At 34.7% G+C, this 11055-nt stretch overlaps 2 long non-coding RNA genes across 2 annotated transcripts; one reads left to right on the top strand and one right to left on the bottom strand.

Moving 5' to 3' along the window:
• Nucleotides 1–543: 543 nt before the first annotated feature.
• Nucleotides 544–5778, top strand: LOC142166181 (uncharacterized). Its single transcript, XR_012696373.1, has 4 exons — nt 544–2408; nt 2941–5131; nt 5204–5290; nt 5392–5778. It is a non-coding gene; the product is annotated as an uncharacterized LOC142166181 (long non-coding RNA).
• Nucleotides 5779–6062: 284 nt separating this feature from the next.
• LOC142166182 (uncharacterized) lies at nt 6063–8245 on the bottom strand. The gene is made up of 3 exons (XR_012696374.1): nt 8045–8245; nt 7512–7696; nt 6063–7009 (listed from the first exon to the last, which is right to left on the bottom strand). It is a non-coding gene; the product is annotated as an uncharacterized LOC142166182 (long non-coding RNA).
• Nucleotides 8246–11055: the final 2810 nt, after the last annotated feature.

Consider the following 11055-nt stretch of genomic DNA (forward strand, 5'->3'; position numbering starts at 1 on the left):
AGTTCTTCAAAGTGATGGGGGCGGAGAATTTGTTTTCACTGATTTTAAAAATCATCTGATTAACTGTGAATTCATCACCTATTTTCATGTCCAAACACACCTGAGAAAAATGGTGTGGCAGGAAGGAAAATCGTCATATTGTAGAAACAGGGCTCACGCTACTTTTTCAAGCTTGCTTACCCACCAAATACTGGGTGGATGCTTTTCTTACATCTGTTTATCTCATAATTCGTATGCCTTCATAATCACTAAATATGGAAAGTCAATTCTTTAAATTATTCAATCACCATCCTGACTATGGTAGTTTGAGAATTTTTAGTTGCAGGTGTTTTCCCTACCTTAGAGACTATGGAAAGAACAAATTTTCTAAGAAGACATATCCATGCATCTTTTTGGGATATAGTCCTATTCATAAAAGGGGAGTGGGAATAAGACAGAAAACCAAAGTTGTTATTGTTGGCATAAATTATTCAATTGGCATAATATATGAACATGCCCTCAAACTTGGTTTAAGCTGGAAAATATGCCCTCCAACTTTAGGTACAGATGTAGGATTTATCTAAACATGTTGTCTTTGATGAAACTATTTTTCTTTGTGCCCCTAACAAAGAAAGTATATTGCAGGAGAATCTTGAGGTCACAACATTTTCCGACACTGATTCTTGGATACAAAAAGGGAAGAACAAACCTCAAAAGGAAAGCTCCGACGAAAAGACAAATGACCACATCGTACTGGATGCCATCACAACAATTGATGATGCATACATCACGCCAGTTATACCTCCTTACAACAATAAAGATCATAGTCAAGCTGAAAATATTGAAGATAGCCCTACAAATGATACCGAGAATAACAACACTAACTCTATCAATGTTAATGATTTACCTGATCCGAGTAATAGTCTAACCATTGATTTGAATTCATCTTCTACAGGTTCAAGTCTTGATGTGGCACAAACAAATAGGCATCATATGATAACTCGTCAAAAACTTGATACTCAACCTGATCTCGACCCTATATTGGCTGAAAGCATTCAACAACATCAAGAAAAGGGGATACATAAAGCCTTGACCACTACCACGACGGCTTCAATACCAAAAAGTGTTAAAACGGCTCTCACCATCCCACATTGGCGTGAATCCATGCTTGAAGAGCTCCAAGCACTCCACACCAACCAAACATGGACCATTGTTTCTCAACCATCTAATGCTAATATAATTAGATCCAAGTGGATTTTTCGCATCAAGCATAGAGAAGATGCATGGATCGATCGAAAGATTCAAAGCTAGACTAGTTGCACAAGGATACAAACAAATTGAAGGAGTAGATTATGAAGAAACATATAGCCCGGCAGTCAAGGCCACAACAATTCGGATTGTTCTTGAAGTTGCAGTGTCACAAAAATGGATAATGCGACAACTAGAGATCAAGAATGCCTTTCTTCATGGCTACCTCAAGGAGGCAATTTACATGAAACAACCTCCTGGCTTTAAGGACCCTTAACATCCAAACCATGTTTGCAAACTGCACAAGTCACTCTATGGTTATAAACAAGCTCCTTGAGCTTAATTGGTTTGATCGTTTATCAAAATTTCTTATTTATATCGGGTTTAAATACAGTCAAGCTGATTCTTCTCTCATTACATTACATAAAGAAAGTATTACTGTACTAATGTTAATTTTTGTTGATGATATTGTTCTCACAGGAAACAAAGACATATATTTAGAGGATCTTATCAAGAAACTTCAATCTGCATTCTCTCTCAAGGATCTTGGCCAACTTCATTACTTCCTTGGCCTCAAGTTCAATATTTCCCTGGAGGAATCACAATTTCCCAAAGTAGGTACGCAAAGGAACTACTAGATCGAGCCAAGCTCACAAACTGTTCTCACTTCAATACTCCCATGGCAATAAAATCGCAGCTGTTACCTCAAGACTCAAAAACCATTGATCCAACAGAGTATCAAAGCTTAGTATGTGCTCTCCAATACCTCACCTACACTCGACCTGACATTGTTGGATCCGGCTCCCCTCCTGTACAGTATCTCTCTAATTTCAGCAGTGCAGGTCTAATTTAATGACATCTGTCATCTTTCAGATCTAAGGATCAAACTTTATTTAGACTAATTAAACCATGATTAAACTACATTCTCTTGTTGGGTTAGTGTCAAAATTGGAAAGAGAAATGAACTATCCGAAAAATCTTGCTGGGATTTCATTTTGATTGGGAAAATATTTTCGGATCAATGGAAACAATTCTTTGGCGCAAGAATGAAGAAAAATAAAAGATTAAACCATTTACAAACTACTACAACAACAACACCACCACCAAATTGCAAGGAGAAAAACGAAATCAGTTGTTGAGCAAAATATTATTGTGGGCAAAGAGTGACGGCAACAAAACAGGTTCTTCTTCAATCTTACATCTCTTGTGATTTCTGTAGTGTTAAATTAAACCTCTTGTGATTTTTGTAATGTCAAATTACCCATGTTAAAAAAATGTCTACGATTTGTTTGATAAAATGTCTCAAATGAACTTTTTAGAATAAAGTAGGAAATCAATATTTAACAATGTGATAAATTGCATTCCTTAAACACACATAGCAAGTTGAATAATTAAGATTACAAACTGTTTCACAAAATGTTGATCGAGAAGAACATGTTTCTTCCTAGTGGCTATGCCTGCTTTCAAGCAAAAAGGCAACATGATAGCAGTTTGCTCTACATTTATCACTTGAAAATTAGACTCTATTCAACCTTGTATAGACTTTCAATCTTAGTTTCGAAATGAAAGTTCAAAAAAGCTAAAAGTTATGAATAAGATTGCAAATGACCCCATGCTTGTAAGTCATTATTTGAGACTTATTTTTTTTTTTTCCAGTTTTTCCAATATTTAAGAATACAAATTATTTGTTTATTCATATTTTTTATAATGTAGATTTATGGAGATATCTAGTGACTCTCAAAGTGGATGTAACGTGCCAATAAAACTTGGCATGGAATTTGATTCAGATGAGCATGCATATGATTGGTACAATGAATACGCTGCTGCAATTGGTTTTAGTGTTAGAAAAGAATATGCAAACAAAAATAGAGTACACGAGTATGTGACTTCAAGAAAATTAACATGTTATAAAGAAGGTTATAGAGGTAAAGACAAACGAGATCCTACTGTTCAAAAACATAGAAAGGAAACTAGAACCGGTTGCTTGGCTCATGTTATTGTTAGTCGTCAATCAAATGGGAGGTTTCGCATTACTTCATTCGAAGAGAAACATAACCATCTTCTTGTTCCTCCATCTTTAGTTCATCTGTTGCCATCACAAAGAAAGATAAAAATGGCTCAAGCATATAAAATTGACTTATTACACGATTCAGGGATACGTCTTAAAGCTTCATTTGATTATGCTGCTCGTCAAGCCGGAGGACAATCTTTTCTAGGCTACACTACGAGAGATCATAAGAATTATCTTCGTGATAAAAGAACAGATAGTTTGAAACATGGAGTGGCTCGTAGCTTGATGAATTATTTTGAGAAACGAACTCTAGAGGATCTTGCTTTTTGATTTTCTTTGCAATTAGATGATGAAGGTTTGATAACTAATATATTCTGGGCTGATGGAAAGATGATAAGAGATTTTAAGATTTATGGAGATGTTGTGTCCTTTGATACAACATATAGAACAAATAAAGAATACCGACCCTTGCCATTATTTGTTGGTTTGAACAATCATAGGGAAATGGTCATATTTGGCGCAGCCCTTCTATATGAAGAATCTGCTGAATCTTTTGAGTGGCTTTTTAATGCATTTTTTAGGATTATGTCTGCAGAGAAACCACAAACATTTATCACAGATCAAGATCCCGCAATATCTTTTGTTGTCTTATTAGTAATGCCATAGACATATCATCGCTTGTGTGTGTGGCACTTGGAAAAGAATGCATTCAAGCATTTAAATCATGTCTTTAGAGCCCATGCATCATTTCCAGGAGATTTTAGCAAATTGCTTTACGATTATGAGTATGAGGACGATTTTTTAAGTGCGTGGCAGGAAATGCTAGAGAAATATGACCTTGGGGATAATAATTGATTGAAAAACACATTTGCTATAAGGGAGAAATGGTCCATGACATATAGAAGAAATACATTCTTAGCAGGTATGCGCAGCACATAATTGAGTGAGAGTTTCAATGGATCTTTAAGGGGATATTTGAAATCTGATCTAGATATTGTACAATTTTTTAAGCATTTTCAGAGATCAGTTGATGATAAGCGTGCTAATGAAAATAAATCAAATTTTGATATGACTCAAAGAATATCTATTTTAAGGGTTAAATTTCCTTTGTTGGTTCATGCTAGGGAAGTATATACCCCAACTATATTTGATATGTTTCAAAATGAGGGGGAAAGATTCTTACTTGTTTGTATAAAAATCTCGAGTGATGAAGGAGAATTATGTACATATAATATTAGCACTCATGGAAGTGTTAAGGAGCACGTAGTAACTGTTAAGCGATCATTAACTGAAGTTTCTTGCAGCTGCAAACTGTTTGAGTTTATGGGTATACTATGTTGACATGCCTTAAAGATCTTGGATTTACTGAATGTAAAGGATATGATTCCTGAACATTATATATTAAAGAGGTGGACAAAAGATGCTACAAACTTGAATAAGATAGATGTCAGTTTGGTAGCAAAGGAAACTGATCTGAAAGTTTAAGTTACTACGAGGTATAGACATCTATGCCAAACTTTTGTTCAGATTTCAAGTGAAGCTTCAGAATCTATTGAAGGATATGAATTGGTTGCAAATTATGTGAATGAGATAATTGCAAAGTTAAAAGATGTAAAACAGAGAAAGGAAACTCAAAAGTTAGTTCCAAGCAATGTTATTCAAAATGAGCCGAATGAGATAGTATTTGTTGATAATACAAATGTCACGAAGGTGACTGGGTTAAAAAGAAAGCAACCAACTCGTCGTTCTAATACTAGACCAAAGAGTTTTATGGAAAAGGCCAAGAGGAAAAATCAGACTTCATTTCCAAAATCTCCTCAACGTCAAACTGATCAACAAGTAGACTATGTTCAGGAGATTCATTTTCCACGTCCAGATGCATCAACGACTATGGTATCTCACGAAATCTAAATTTTTTTCTCGTTTATTGTTATATAATAATTTATTTTATTCGTTAAATAATAGGAATTGGCAGAAGAAAGTTTTCCTCCATGGTGCCCTTCACAGTTGTCTCAAGGATCATCCCATAGAAGTTTGACTCAACTTTTAAGAGTCAGTGAGCAAAGCTTATGATGTTTTTTATATTTATTTATTTTCTAATAAGTAGTGCTACTCATCCCAATATGTCTTTTTTTCTCTTTTACTAATTGCAGGATGTTTCATTTCATCCAGATGCATCAACGACTTGGTTTGTTTGATAGGTTGTACGCAATAAAAAAATCGAACATAGCGCCAGAAGTGTTGAAATTTGTATGTCCGGTACTATGGAGCTTGGAATTTAAAAATACTTCGTTGATGAGGATTATAATTGGTTTTGGTGACATTGCAACAATTTAGTACGAGCTTGCTATTATGAATTATTATGTTGACCATTTTTATGTTGCTATTATGTTGTCTTATATTGTCTTTTTATCCTCTTGAGCCGAGGGTCTTTCGGAAACAGTCTTTCTACCTCTTCGGGATAGGGGTAAGATCTGCGTACACACTACCCTCCCCAGACCCCATTAGTGGGATTTCACTGGGTTGTTGTTGTTGTTGTTATGTTGACCATTTTTAATTGGTATGATGTTGTTAGTTCCTTTAACCAATCATAGAGAAACTATCTTTTTCATCCAGATATGTAATATGATTCAATGTTAACCTCATTGAGGGATTTTTTGTATTCAATTTTCCTCTTATGAATTAACAATTTGTCTTTTTCGTTATTTTTTCTTCACATTAACTTCAATCAAAAAAATTTATCAATGCAACCAATTGCTAAAAAAAAAAAAATATATTTATTTGGTTTCTAAGAAACAAAAAAGTTGGAAGAACACAAATGAAATTGTCCCTGTGAAAATAATATCTCATTTGAAGGAATTTGGAATTTGGGGAGAAAAAGATTTAACAATTTGGAGATTTGATTCATGAAAGAATAATAAAAAAAAATCCATGAAAGGATTTGATTTGCTGGTACCGTATCCCACTATCCCTGTAAGTAAAGGATTTTAGATTTAAGGAAAAGCTAAATTATAGGAATATTTAATTTTAACCATAGTTTATGGACTGATTTAATCTTGGCCTTTGGATTTGAAAAATGACAGATGTCATTAAATTAGGCATGCACTGCTGAAATTGGAGAGATTCTATACAGGAGGGGAGCCGGATCCGACATTGTTCATGCAGTCAACAAAGTCTACCAACATCTCCAACATCCGACGGAAGAGCATATGAGAGCCGTCAAAAGAATTCTTCGATATCTAAAAGGAACGACAGACTATTGCCTTAAATTCCTTTCTCCATTCAAACTTTATGTGTATTGTGATGCAGATTGGGCAGGCTGTCCGGATACAAGGAGAAGTACTTCAAGATTTTGCATATATCTAGGTGCTAATTGTATTTCATGGTCCTCCAAGAAACAACCAACAGTGTCTAGATCTAGCACAGAAGCAGAATATCGATCCATGCCATGACATCTACGACAGCTGAATTAGTTTGGATAACTTTCTCCTTCGAGACATCGGTATTTCACTACATCATTCACCTCAGCTTTTTTGTGATAATAAAAGTGCATTGTATATGTCAATTAATCCAGTGTTTCATGCTCGAGCCAAGCATATTGAGATAGACTATCATTTCGTTCGAGGAAAGGTCGCTCTTGGCGCACTCACTACACGATATATATATTCCTTCTGAGCTTCAAATTGCAGATATATTTACGAAACCTCTTCCAAAGCTTCCCTTCCGATCATTTCGAGCCAAGATAGGAGTACATTCAATCATTACCTCCAGCTTGAAAAAGGGTGAAAAGGAAAGCAATTGAAGTATGTCAAGTGCCAACTAAGGAATATGTCAACTAAGGAAAGAAGTTGAATCCAATATTCTGAATGAAGCCAACAAGGAAACAAAGAAACGTTCTTTGTATATATGGAAAGAGAGATTCTGCAAAACCAATTCAAGCCATTGAAGAATCTTTTCCAATTTCTCTCTTATAGCCGTTGGCTTTTCCTTGCCTTTTCATTCCCAACTCTTGTGTATACAAAATGATATCTTGTATGAAAAGAAAGTGAAGGAATGAGATTATTATATGTTCAAATCTCGTCACAAATTTCGGTAACAATACTATATAATTTTTCTATAACGACACTCTAATTCTTTAAAATTGATAAGTCAATCATAAGGGTTTAAATCCGTTATAGAAGTATAATATTTTTACACTCAAGACAAGATTAAAAAAATTAAATTCAATATTTAGTGTGTCTTGAAACTTTTATAGATTTGAGGAGTGTTACACCTGCTATGTGCTGGGTCCGGGAAAGGCCAGACCACAAGGGTCTATTTTACTCAGTCTTGCTCTGCATTTCTGGAAGATGTTATTTCCACGGCTTGAACCTCTTACCTCCTGATCACAAGTTCAACCGGCAACTGGAATGTAGCAGGAAAGAAATTTCTTGGAACACCTGCCATTGAGCTAGCAACCTGAAAATTGAAATAAATATTCTTTGTTGGAAACATCAAGAACAAAATAGAAAGGGCATAATACATAAACAGGTCCTCAAACATGGCCTCAGCTGGCAAGTATGTTGTGCACAAGTAGGCACCTCAACTTGTCTCCACTTTGTCAGTTGAATACGCCAACTTACAAAATGATCATCTAGACACCTCCAAAATTTGTGTGTCACGTCAGCATTTGTGTTTACGTGTTCAACTTTATATAGGTTGAAGTGCCTACTTATGCACACCCAAAGTTAGAGGGCATACTTGCCAGCTGAGGCCAAGTTTGAGAGCAGTAGAAAGATTGACTAGAGCGAAGTAGGAAAAACAAACCTCTGCAAAGATGCGAGGAGTGCTGCTTCTGATTAAAAGAACTGCAAATGGCCTAAGTCAGCTGAGTGTTTGATGGCCTATCTCTGGTGATTAGTTGATTTTTCAGAAAACGTCAGATGCCAGATTTCACGCATGTTAAAAAAAAAAATTGGTCGAATTTATCTTTTTTCCGTAAAATGGAACTCTACAATGCACTAGTCTGGAGACTAGTGCAGCTAAAGAAGGCATGTGCTTAAATACTTGTTCAGCAGCAAGACTGTATAAGAATATGGGGATTGTCAACAAAAGACACCCTTAAAGTAAAATCCAGAAGAATGGATGAAGTTGATGAGTTAGTCATGGACCACTTGGTTTAAAGATATGGTGACAAATAATTCAATAAATGCATCAATCTCTTTACTTAAAACAAGACAACTAACTATTTCCACAATTTCTAAGGTCCCATATTAAACATCAGCACATGATTTTGCCTTCAATACAATGGCAGAAGTTTGCAGCTAAGCAAAGGAAGATCATTTCTTTTCCAAGATCCAATAACCATGACGTAGAGTGTTGTAGTACATCTTATTCTATACTTGGCAAAGGGCATTTTGTGGTTTATACAACTGATCAGAAGCGATTTGTAGTTCCTCTGGCTTATCTACAACACGAGATAATCAGTCAAAAGAGTTTGGACTTCCAAGTGATGGCCCTATTGCATTATCACTCATTAGAAAAGGTGCAGATATTGATCTTCAGGATGCGTTGCTTGTATCAGTTGCTTCTAGTCGACGCTCATCAGATTAATACGTTCAAGAACTAAGAAACACAGAATTACTAGTTTGTTGATCTCATTGTCATAAGTTTTGTAATAGATACACCATACTAAACAAGTGTACAGAATATCCAAGATCTAATTGTTCATCAAAACTCCATATTCTTGTGATTATATCTGATTTCTCACAATAAACAACAGTATTTTGTGACAAATGATCTTTTTATCTTTCGTCCCATGTACAGCCGTCCACCAAAAAGAAATAAATCAAAGAAAAAAGACTTCTGAATTAATTGCAAACGACTAATTTCTTTGGTTGCTGAATCGCTTAATTTGTTTTGACACTATTAACCAAAAAATGGTTCAGTTTTCTTATTGTTACTGTGTCTTTTGAGTAAAATTTGTCAACAGTGTTACTCAATTCCAAAAAATATTTGCTATAATAAAAGCAGAATAGGACTAGAGAAGATGACAATTTATAGATCCCTTATCTACTTGACAAAGAAAGGAGTAACACATGGTTTTGCCTGTTACCATAAATTTTTTATTTAATTGTTTCAAAGGAGTATATATACATATGTTCTGGACGTGGAGAGGATATACTTTGAACTAACCATCTTCCCTCTTTTTGTTCTACTCCAAACAAGCATTGTAGTTCTTTTAGATCTGTTGTGTAATTAGTGAATAAAGAAAAAGAGATAAATACTGGTGAGATATTGTATCAAGAAAAGAAAAGAGACATAGAGACTAAGCTGTTGGTGTAAAGCTACACCATTCATTCTGTACTCAAGAAGCATCGATCACTGAAAGAGAATACCCTTGCAACCCAAGGGGACTGGATTATGATTCACATTGAATCCGGACCAGTATAAAAATTCTGGTGTCTTTATTTCCTGTATTTTATTTCTGCATTTACTATTATCTTGTTCTTATTTCTAATCGACTAATTGATAAAATAGTCAAACTACTTATAAAAGTTTTTTAGAATAAGCAATTCACCCCTTTGTACTTTCAAAGTCTAAAGTATGAGCTGATATCATAACTAATAGGTCCAATCTATTGTCAACCGAAGTGAAAAAATGATGAAACTTATTATTTTCCATCCTTTCAAACTTATTATTTAAGGTCCCATATCAGCATGACCGACAGCCGGATACAGTGCATTAGTTATGGGTTCCAGTAACTTTTGCCTAGATTCGGTATTTGTATTAAAAAATTTTATTAAATGTATAAGAATATTTAGTTTGGAACCCACTTCGTTAATCCAATTATTATTGTATATTAACTTGAAATTTCTGTAGGAACCCATAAACTTAAAATTCTGGATCCGTCTCTTGCATCGAACAAAATGTCACTATTCCACTTAATTTTTAAATGAAGTAATTCTAAGGTGGAAGGTATTTCAAATTTACGGGTGCGGTATTTGTATAGGGACCTTTGAATGAGGCAAATATCCATACCCGTTTCATACATATATTTGCTGGAGAATTATTTCTTAAACAATTTATGTAACTGATAATTAATCCAAGGCCATGGCACTGAAGATGTATCAGGCTCAAGTGATTCATCGAAGCGACGAGACCTTGAAAGCTGGTTTTTGTATGTGTCAGTAGCGGAACGTTCTGTCAATAGGAGAAGGTTTACGCTGACAAGACATGGAGATACCAGAAGTGAGAATGCTGACATGAGTAACGAAAACTTATGTGAAAAACACGATCGCTTATTAGTGGAAGGTTTTTGCATTCACTCAATCTACACAGATTGAATCGGTCCTAAGGAACGTTGACTACAGAACCATGCTTGTCTATTGGAGTGAATTGGATTTAAAAAATAAAATAAAAGAATAAAATTTATTCTAAAAAAGACTTTAAAAAAATAATGTTCGATTTGAGATCGAGAATTAGAAAGTTTAACTTTCAGTCTCCAAACTTCTTCATTTTGTTCTAATACGAAGAAAATATATATAACAGTGAGTCAATGTAAACTTTTTTTTTTTGGTTGAAAAAGGTTAATGTAAACAAAAATTGTCATCATTGAGAATTAAATAACTTCAGAAATAGATCCTCAGAATTTCTAAGATAGAGAGTGACCACTGAAAAATTCAAACAATTCATAGAACCCTTAATATATCATTACTTTCTTACCTAACAAAGTCATTCTAGGGCCCCTAAATGACTCACTCAAATTTAATATATACACATATCACAGGCTCCAGCTCTATCCTGTATGACGGAAACATGAGGCTTTTTTGGGCAAT

The sequence above is a fragment of the Nicotiana tabacum genome, chromosome 11 (assembly GCF_000715075.1).
Source record: "Nicotiana tabacum cultivar K326 chromosome 11, ASM71507v2, whole genome shotgun sequence".
Lineage (NCBI taxonomy): Eukaryota > Viridiplantae > Streptophyta > Magnoliopsida > Solanales > Solanaceae > Nicotiana > Nicotiana tabacum.